The sequence below is a fragment of the Crotalus tigris genome, unplaced genomic scaffold (assembly GCF_016545835.1).
Source record: "Crotalus tigris isolate CLP2741 ecotype Arizona unplaced genomic scaffold, ASM1654583v1 scf7180000017658.5313226, whole genome shotgun sequence".
Taxonomy (NCBI): domain Eukaryota; kingdom Metazoa; phylum Chordata; class Lepidosauria; order Squamata; family Viperidae; genus Crotalus; species Crotalus tigris.
Window position 1 is genome coordinate 4,144,623 of NW_024096545.1, and position 10,111 is coordinate 4,154,733.

The 10,111-nt window shown below is 38.6% G+C and overlaps 1 long non-coding RNA gene across 2 annotated transcripts; it reads right to left on the reverse strand.

Moving 5' to 3' along the window:
- Window positions 1-863: 863 nt before the first annotated feature.
- On the reverse strand, window positions 864-8,145 carry LOC120304803. 2 transcript variants are annotated; one of them, XR_005555839.1, is made up of 4 exons: window positions 8,039-8,145; window positions 7,334-7,429; window positions 5,231-5,337; window positions 864-2,132 (listed from the first exon to the last, which is right to left on the reverse strand). It is a non-coding gene; the product is annotated as an uncharacterized LOC120304803 (long non-coding RNA). The 2 variants fall into 2 exon arrangements; XR_005555838.1 differs by lacking the exon at window positions 864-2,132 and having other exon boundaries at window positions 3,825-5,337.
- Between the last annotated feature and the right edge of the window lie 1,966 nt (window positions 8,146-10,111).

Below are 10,111 nucleotides of genomic sequence, written 5' to 3' on the forward strand. Positions count from 1 at the left end.
CCCACGAGCAACATTGGGGTGATCATGCCCACCTTGGCCACACCCACCCAATCTGCCATGACCACCACAGCCACGCCCACCCAGTGGGCCACACCCACCTGGACCAGGCGATAAATAAGTGGGTTTTGGGTTGCAGTTTGGGCACTCGGACTCTAAAAGGTTCGCCATCACTGCCCTAGTGCCATCAGTCCTCACAGACCTTCAAAGTGCTTTTTTTGTAAAAAAAAAAAAAAGGTGCCGGAACCCACATATGTCATACAACCTGCCTTGCCTACCCTATAAGGTTCCATCCAAAAAAGGTGCCGGAACTCCGTTCTGGGCGTTCTATGACAAAAAAAGCCCTGGACCTTCAATATCAAGTTCTGGCATCAGTCTGGCTATCTGTCAAACCTATACCCTCAGCCCAGCCCTTCTCCACCAAATAGAAAGCTTAAAGTGGATGTAATTTTTACTAGCAGAGAAATCCATTAATCACATTACCATAGCCTGTCAATCTCCTAGAATGGCAGTACTGATCCTCTTCCATAATGAGGCAGATTAGAGACTGTCTATGAAGGCAGAGGAAATTTATATATTATGTGCCATCTCAGAGGTGGAAGGCAGCATGCTAAACAAGCTGCCTGGGTGTACCTTTGGTCACCAACACGTTAAAATGTCCTGCACTGGGCATTTAGGGCATAATAAGTAAATGTGCTTTGTGCTTCATTGCTGCTACTGTACATGGTTTTCACTCCAGGGGTGCATGGATTTTGTTTCTGCTATTGTTTTGTTGCAAATGTTCATAACTGTGTATAATAAGCCAAGTTTAAAAATGAAGAATATTATTTTATTAAATTAGAAATGCAACAGGATGTTTCAGCTTCTCCATTTGATCAGTTCAGATATTTTTTTCCTCCACAGAAATGCTGAGGTTTTGGGTTTTCAGCCAGGAAGCAATACTGGAAATATCTAGCTTAACAAAATTAGATGCATGGTAAAATTATAACCAAATATTTCCCTGACTTTGCACTGTTACATAAAAGGGACATTCCCTTCCTAGTAACAGAAAAATTAGGCACATCTGAATAAGTTAAAGGGAACTGCTCCCTGATATCTATAGGTAACTAGTCTGCACTTTAATAATTAAATCAATATTACATTTGTACATGTTGTCCTTAAAATGATCGTGTCTTCTCTACTCAGCTATAATAGGACTTAGATGATCTGAAGGTCATTCACTTTCATTTGATTTTTGAAAACCTAAAATCAGACAAATTGCTAAAAATGTCAGAACAAATTCTTTCCAAAGGCCCCTTTAAATTTCTTTAAAATTAAAGAAGAAAACATCATTTTATTAATGGAGAGAAATTGTAAACTGCTTATCCTCAGCTTTCCCTTCATATAGCAGAAATGTTGGCTTCTGCAGAGAATAAGAAGGCACAACAGTGAGGGTAGACTTTAGCCATGGCACCAGCTTCAGTAGGAATAATAGCCTATGCAAGCCATGCATTTTATCTTGCTCTTCCTCTGTTGAAGTCCTGTTGTTGAAGGTGGGTAGGGTGTTGCCATGTTGAGAAACTCTCACAGTAATCAGCGTTTGTCGCATATTCTCCAGTGTATCTTTCCTTTCCTCCTCTATCTCTTCTTGACTCCTCATTCTGTGCCTTTCCTTGTCATTCTGGAGAACATGCAGCCCTTTCATCATGTTTTTTTTTTTCTGACAATGTTTGATGTCATCTCTTAACTGTGACATCCCCCTTGCCTTTCTGTGTGGCATAGTTATACTGACAATATTTTATTTTACATTATTTTATTTTTACTGCAATGCTGTATGGGGCTGTTACCACCTTAGAACAGTTTAGAATCATTGCCAGCTTCTCCACTGAGTTGAGGTTCACAGGACTATGGCTGAGTGGTGCAGTGCAAGCACAAAGGGAGTGGCAGAAAGTGAAAGAATTGGGGAGACTTGCCAGAGCAACTTGTGACCTTCCCTGGTAACCATATGAATCAATGAGAATTTATGAAGCTTCAGTTACATCCAACTTTATGTGTGTAGAGTTGTTAAATGTTGTATTTATATAGGTAAGTAGGTAGGTAGGTAAGTAGGTAGGTAGGTAAGTTGGTTGGTGGTTAGTTGGTTGGTTGCCAGGTACCTTAGATGAGAGACAGAAAAACAAAATTACATAAATTGCACACAAATCATTTTTCTTGGTATTCAGAGCGGTCCTGAGATGGGAATTAAGTATCTGTGCTACTGACAAGACAGTTCCTGCCAGGAATAGCATCATTAGATTTAAACCCACATAAGCACAAATACAGTGTAGATTCTATTAGATTTCCTACATAATTAAAATGTGCTGTAATTGAAATGTAAAAATATCATATATTAAATATTGCAATAAAACAATGCTTGGGTGTCTTGTATCGTATACTTTTTCGTCTTCTTCACTAATTTGTGTTAATCCAGAGTGACAACACATACTCCATACTTATTGCAGAAAAAACAGCACATAGCGAAAGCATTCTTCCAAATATCACTGTACTTTCTGTTGAAAGGGTGGGAGTAAGTAGGTGGGTGGAAGAGACAAGCATACACATCACTTTTCTGTTCCAAATATAACCATTTCTTTTTTCTTCAAAGGTCTATCCAAGCATGCCTCAAATTTTATTCTTCAGATAAATTGTAATAAGCATCTTTCCTTTTTATTGTCCATTTCTCTTTCACTTGGAAAGCATATTTCTGTCAAAAAAATTTCTACTGAGATTCTGATGGGAGGAAACTGACTATTCCATCATTTTGTCCAAGTATGGAATGGGAAATTGGTTGCTAAATATAATAAAAGCAGCATATGAGGGTAGTAAAACCTGAGTGAGAATAAATGCAATGCTTAGCAAATGGTTCCCTGCTCAAGTAAGATAAAAATGTGTGATGTTCCCTGAATTGGTTAAGGAAGGCTGATGGAGATATTAGAAGTGTGTTGGCTAGGATGCAAACAATCTTCCACCATCATTAACAACTAGCGCCATCCATTCAGAACAGAGTGAAACCATTACAAATCACTGCCCCCAACTCCTAACCCTTGTAGGTGATCTAGAAGGATACCAGGGTCCATGGTATCAAATTCATTTGAGATATCTAAAAGCACCAAGAGAGTTCTATTATCCCATCCTATCTTTATAAACCATAAGAGCAACAAAGTACAGCAGTTCCCATTCCACAGTCAGGGATCCCTATCAAAATAGTCAAGATAATCTGACTAAAAGGGAAGGATGATAATTATCTAACACTGTAAGATCAAGAGAAGTGCCCCTTCTTTAAAGCAAAAACTACAACTCTCTCCTTTAAAGAGGCATTAAACACTACTCAAATCCTATCATTTCTCTATCCCCTTCTTACTGTCCAGTGGGGCATGGATCAAGCCCACAGCTGACAGAATTCATGCTGCCTAGGACCCAGTTTCTCAGAGCCCAGAAGGTTAAAAAAAAATCCTAGATAACTTTGCAAGACTGTCTCAGGTGCCTTATTTGCTTGTGCTAATATGGAGTCTAGAATACAGATAGTCCTTGGGTTACAAACCTAATTGGGGCAGGAACTTCCACCACTAAGCAAAGTGATCATTAAGCAAAACATCATGTAGCAGGCAGTTCAGGCATTTCCAGCTGTAGTCATTAGACAAGATCATTCTATTGTTAAGCAAAGATCTATGTTTCTCTGACCTGCACAAACTGCCTGTTTCAACTTTTCTCACCTGTCTATCTCTCCCATCTCTTCCCTTTTGACCACCTGTACTCTGCTACCTCTCACCACCACCCCATTACCACTGCCACTCCAGCTGACCTTTAATAACTTCTTTTTCCTCATGCTGGCCTGGAATTCAGGTTATGGGTAAGATCACGGTCCCAGGATGGGTGCAGCAAGTGCAACAGATTGGTGGACGTTTGTTGTGTCCTGAGCCTGCAAAAGCAGGCTCGGGATGTTGCCTGCAAAAGCTGCCCGGGACCAGACTGAGCAGCGCCAGCCTTGTGTGCATACACAAGGCATGCAAATGCTCTATTACTTTGTTTTGACATTGTCCAGATCTCTGGATACATAAAAAGCCTGCGTGCTTTTGCCTGTTCGTTCGGTTGTTGTTAGAGAAGAATAAAGAGCTGTTTAACATCGCCATGTGTCTTCACAATTCGCACGCGAATGAAGCACTTAACAATGTTCATCTGCCGAAGGGAGCTAAGTTATAAAGAGTTCTCCATGGTCTGCAGACTATTGCTCATCATGCCATCAGCAGAAAACAAGGCTCTATTGCTCATACCACCACCTGGCCTCCTTGCCAGCTCCATCCCACTATCTCCTCTTAGGCTGCAACCAACAAGCTGTCTTCAGCAGACAAGGCTCCCATGTCAACCAGATCAAGAAACATACACTGCAGAAATTCCAGGTGTGCTATTTTATTGTCGTATGGTGGAATAATTTAGAATCTTGAAAACCTGCCCAAATGTCTCTCTGGCATGTCTTATGCTAAACAAAATCAAGACAGTATTTGGGGTTTCTTTCTCCTATTTTCTTCTCTTTCCAAGGGAATATATGTGTACTATTTTCTCCAAGTCACTCTTAATGTTTCACTCTTCTTTTTTCCCCTTAACAGCTCTTTCATACCTAGATTTGCCAGATATCTGTATTGGCAAAGGAGGATACAGACAATTTGAAAGGGAACATAGAAAGGGAAGGACAAAGGAAGAAGACACACTGTTTAACTCTCTTGGCATCTGTGATAAAAATTAGAGAGAAAAGCTGCAAAAAATGTATTAATGCCTACATGTACATAAAGTTACTTTTTCCTGCATTAGGTTTTTCAGTGGCAGGAATGTGCTAGAACCATTAGAAGATAAAATCTTTCCATGTTTAACTGATTACATTCTTGTCAGGTTCAGGCAGCAGCACAAGCAGGTAGAGGGTGCTCACCAAATAAATAAAGTCACAGAGCTGAGATTGTTAACTTGTAGTTAGCATTTACTAGAGAAGCACTTGTGTGGTGGAGGAAAGCTGCTCAGAAAGAAATACACAAAAAGACAGAACATATTTGATGTTAATGCTATCTGGAGAGAAGATATGAGGAGAAAAAGGAAGGTATGTCCTGTTTTGGCCAGTTGTCTGGTAAACCTAGTCATACCACCCTCAAGGTCAGCTTTATATTCTATTACTTTCTGCAATAACATAGATGTCAGAAAATTCTCATATGAGCACCCCAAATCTCACTCTCTTGGCACTGGTCCTTTTTATCCAAGTATGCATTCCCGTTCCACTGGGTAACTTGCAGGTAAAAGAAATTTAACACTTGAATGCTTCTTGTAGATGGAGTACAACTAAAGGGAAAAATAAAAAGAACATTATTGGATCCATGGTTGTTTCATTTATTTAGTACTATAGAAAAGCATTATAGAGTCCTCTTCTTTCTGTGGGTTTATCTGAAGGACACGATAGTATTAGAGAAATGCTAATACTTACTATTTATGCAAAACATTTTGAGCAAACTAATGGTTTCACATACATTGTTATCATACTTTTGGTCCTAAAGTTGTAATGGGAATACATAATTCTCCATTCATGTGCTGGCTGAATTCTAGGAATTGTAGTTCCAACACATTTGGAGGACATCTAGCTGGTAAAAGCTGCTGAGGGCCATCTATTGGCATTAGAGGCAGGCCAGCTGGTCACTACTCTGTAATGTTTTAGTCCCTGAACCCAACCATTCTTCAAGAATAGCTCCTTGTTGTTCACTCCTCTGGTCTTTTAAAGGGAGCCAGCTAATCTGGAATTCCTCTCCAGTCTCCTGCTGCTTCTGGGCAGCTGCAGAGCTCAGCATGAGTTAGGGTTGTGCTGAGACAAGGCAAGCAGGCCACATAACTAGCACTCTTTCTACAAAAGAAGGTAAACACTAGTTTGCTCTCATCAATAAGCCCTGCTTTGTTTCTTTCTCCCACAAAATCTCAAAGAGGCTTTTCTTTCTGTTCTCAACAGGAGGAACCAGTTTAGCAGGAGACTGAAACCAGCTTTGTACATATACTCTGGAACTGAAATTTCTCTTATTTATAAACTTTTCTTACAACAGGAGAACAACTAGGTGATTTCCAAGATAGCTTCACTTCTGGATCCTCCTCCTCTTCCTTCTCCTCACTTGGACATTCGTTTTGATCATGATATAGGGATTTGCATGGATTTTTAAAAATCTATTCTACTAAATAATGGAATTGTTATTTTTTTGTGTCAAATCAGCTACTTTTTAGAAAAAGCAGTTGTTTTAATTCAAGGTTACATTAAGTCCTCACATGTCTATGCTCCTCTAATCTGAGCATCATCTCACAAACAATTAACTTGGTTTAATAAATCACTCCCTACTAACTAAACATTAATCCTTCATGCTCCATTTGTACCACTTTACTTGTCCATTTATCCACATCCCATTTTCCAGCTACCATTAACTTCACATGACAAAAGCCTATTTCATCATGCTGTATCTTGTAGTTATTACAAGAGACTAGCTGAAGAAATTAAGCAGATATATGACTATAATGCATAATCATTTTGGCAAAACTGAAACTGCTGTATTCTTCTTACTTTAAAACATCTTTAATACAAAAAATATCAAAACGATCAAAGAGGAAAAAAGCTGTGGTTATGAACAATTGTTACCACTTTAACTTGAATTAAGTAATTTTAGGACCTACTCAAATATGGTTATAAACAATACTTATAAAATGTATGTTTGCTTTGAAAGTTAGGTGTTTCTAGATAAGGCTTTTCTGCACAATTCACAGGATTTTAGAGATTTTTTTCCAGTTGTTATCCTCCTGTGTTTTACTCCTTTACCTGCAATTTACTTGCCAGAGATAATCAGTGAAGAAGGAAAAGATGAGATAGTTGTAGAAAATACTTTGGGTAGTAGCTCTTGAAAGACCATGGATTGTAGGATAAATATTTATCTATTTTATTGATGGGTCACCTCAATCCATACAATTCCTGGGCAGGGAACAGTAGTTGAAAATATAATAAACTTTTTAGAAATCTATTAAAATAAAAATACACAACTATGATAGCCCCTGAAAAAAAGCCACCAAAAGCTTGTTTTAACTTACTTTGGGGGAAAGATGTTTGGGAATAACAGAATAACAGAGTTAGAAGGGAGAGGGCTTCATAAAGTGGAGGAACCATTGAGAAGGCCTGTTGCTTGGACCATATCCCACATGCCTTGTGGGAATGTATAAGCCTCAACATCTTCTTGAGATGTTATAACTAGATGGAAATATTATATTTTGGTTGGGTTTGAAGGGCATTAGGGATAATAATCAGCATTCTACTTACGTTTGATTGAATTCTTTGCAGCACTTATATGTATCCTACTATGGATGTTTTAGGTATACACCATCAAGAATGATATAATTGTGGCAGTATAAATTTCTGTTTAAAAATACATAGGTATTCAAAATAAGCATAAGGAAGGAAGGAAAAGTGGGTGGAGCCTAGTAGCAACTTTTCTAACTAACACATTGTATCAAAAGGCATAAGCTTTTAGACAGATATATAGGTATTGATCATTTATAGATTCATAACTAGCTATTTTATGCAACTTAGGAAGTGAGCTGCAGTTCCCAAAATCTTGTGTCTTTTAATAAAATTATTCAGAAAAGAAAGTACCAGATTCAACTCTTTTTTTTTGCCATTATACAGTAACATGGCTCTCCTCCTAGTATGTCCACAAGAGACTCTATTTTTTTCTCTGTTGTTACTCAACAAACATTGCCCTAGCAATGTATCAACAGAGATGCTCAACAAACATTTGTTAAGGCAGATACTCAACAAACATTGCCCTAGCAAAAGATTGAAAGACTAAACTGCTGGTCCCGGTGACCGACCCAGATTGGCTCCTGAAACATTGCCCTAAATCATTTAAAGTTGACTCCATTCCACTATTAACAGATTATATACAAAGTGTACTGTATCCCAGCATGTTCAAATTAAGTCCCAGTGACAAGTATTTAGTCTACCTGATATATAAAAATGACTTACAGACTCATGTTGATTTGCTAAGTACATTACTTCAGAGAAATGCAGACCATGATTTCTCCTTCAACTTGCTGGGTTGGCAGAGGTGAGGAATGTGCAGTGAACTCTAGTGGCCTGCCAGGGCTGACAACTGGGCACTTAGCTCAGCATTTAAAGTAGGGAATTTACTCAGTCTGCCACCAGGCAACCCTGAGAGGCCAGTCAGAGGATGGTAATTATATAAGGCTCAAACATAGAAGATGTCTGATTAGCAAGACAAAATAGGGGTTCCTTTGTTTATTTTAAATTATGTAACTTGCATCTGAGGTTAATATTATGGTGTTTGTGTAATTTCAAGCCTCAACATCGTAGAAAATCAAACATTTGCCACAGCTTACTAAGCCACAAAAAAGAGATTTCAAACGGCGCAGTGTTGGGATTTGTTATTAGCCTTGGTAATATTAATAAACAATCATCCTTATATTACTTTATTTTTTAAATTCTAGCATATTATTACAATTACAAGTTACAATTAGTGACAGTAATAGTCATATCAGTCTTGCCTTCAGGAACTCCAAAACTCTTACGATTCAAAGGACTTCAAGAACATGTCAACTTTTAAGAGCTTCCAGAAGGCTGAAGGGTAGGTTCTATCCCTTGTCTTTAGGAAAAGCTATTCCAGATGAGAGGAGATCCCACAGTGAATATCCACTTCCAGGGAACTGCCATTGTATCTCCTGATAGATACGGACCTTTGGCAGGCTTATTTCACGCTCTCAAATTCAGCAGATAAAGCCTCAAAGATACCCAGGCCCCAAAACAAATAGAGTCTTATAGGTGAAAACTAGTACCTTGCATGCACTCATCAGTAGCCAATGCAGCTCCCATAGCAGTGGTGTTCCACGACAGTATTAAGAATGTATAGTGGCCATCTGTGCATATATGTAGGCATACTGCAGCAATTATGTAGTATTAAAAAGTAGCCTCCTATAATTAAATTACATTAATCTAATATATATAGACGATGACAAGGGTGAAAATTTTTAATGCCTCCTGTTCTAAGTAAGGCTGCAACTTCAGTTGGTCTTCCTGTCCTTCATTTGTTATGCCAACAAAGTCTGGGAAGATGCCTGACTTGCTTTCTACAACGAAGCATAAACCTGTTCATAGTCAAATATGATATAATCCCAGAATCAGTGGGCTTCTAAATAACTTGTTACAGATGAATCTAAGCCTGTTCCAATCCATTTAGACTTGTGAAGATTGTCAGTCTTTAGACTGGGTCAAAATTTTCACCACATAGCCCATTCTGGGTATATACAACTGGTTATTATCCACATGTTGAGGACATTTCAACCCAAAACAGTAAATGGCCTCCTCCAGTTGTTTCATTTGAAAATAAACAGGCTAAGGGTTGAATACTGAGATTACTGAGCCCTCAGACACCCAATAAAGAATTCCATGAGGGCCCGACTTCTCCCTCACTGTGACAACTGATTCAACCCTCCCATTCAGGAAAGAACAGAATCATCAGAATACTGTGCTTCCAATTCCCAGCCCTCATCTGATACCATCATGTCACTAGCAAAAGCTGCAAACATCTAACAAGGCAAGAATTTGCTATGCTCTCTTTCATCCAAGTCTTGCCATAAATTACCCATGAGCGACACATATGTGATTTCTGTCCCATGCCCAGGCCTGAATTCTGACTGCTATGAATCTGGATGCTCTCCTCTGTTTTTTCCAACACTCGCTGAAACTGTTGCCTCATTATCTTTTCCACATCTTTCCTCCAAGACAGGAGATTGGATGTAGAATAATAGTCCAAATATAAGCAGATCTTAATTTTTTTAATGTTTTCAGATGTCTGAATGCCAAAGACATTCAAGCCTGCAGATAAAGCAACTGCTGGCATGATGCCTTCTGAAGAAGCATTTTTTGCTGCCTGAAAATAATTGGACATTAGGACTCTTTCTGGCATGTTTTGAGAGCAATCAGGGAACATTCTACTGTGATGTATTTTTCCTTTTAACTTTTATGGGCAATGAGTGTCCTTTTGAACTCTAGCCTTGAGAATCAATTAACTGACAATGAACC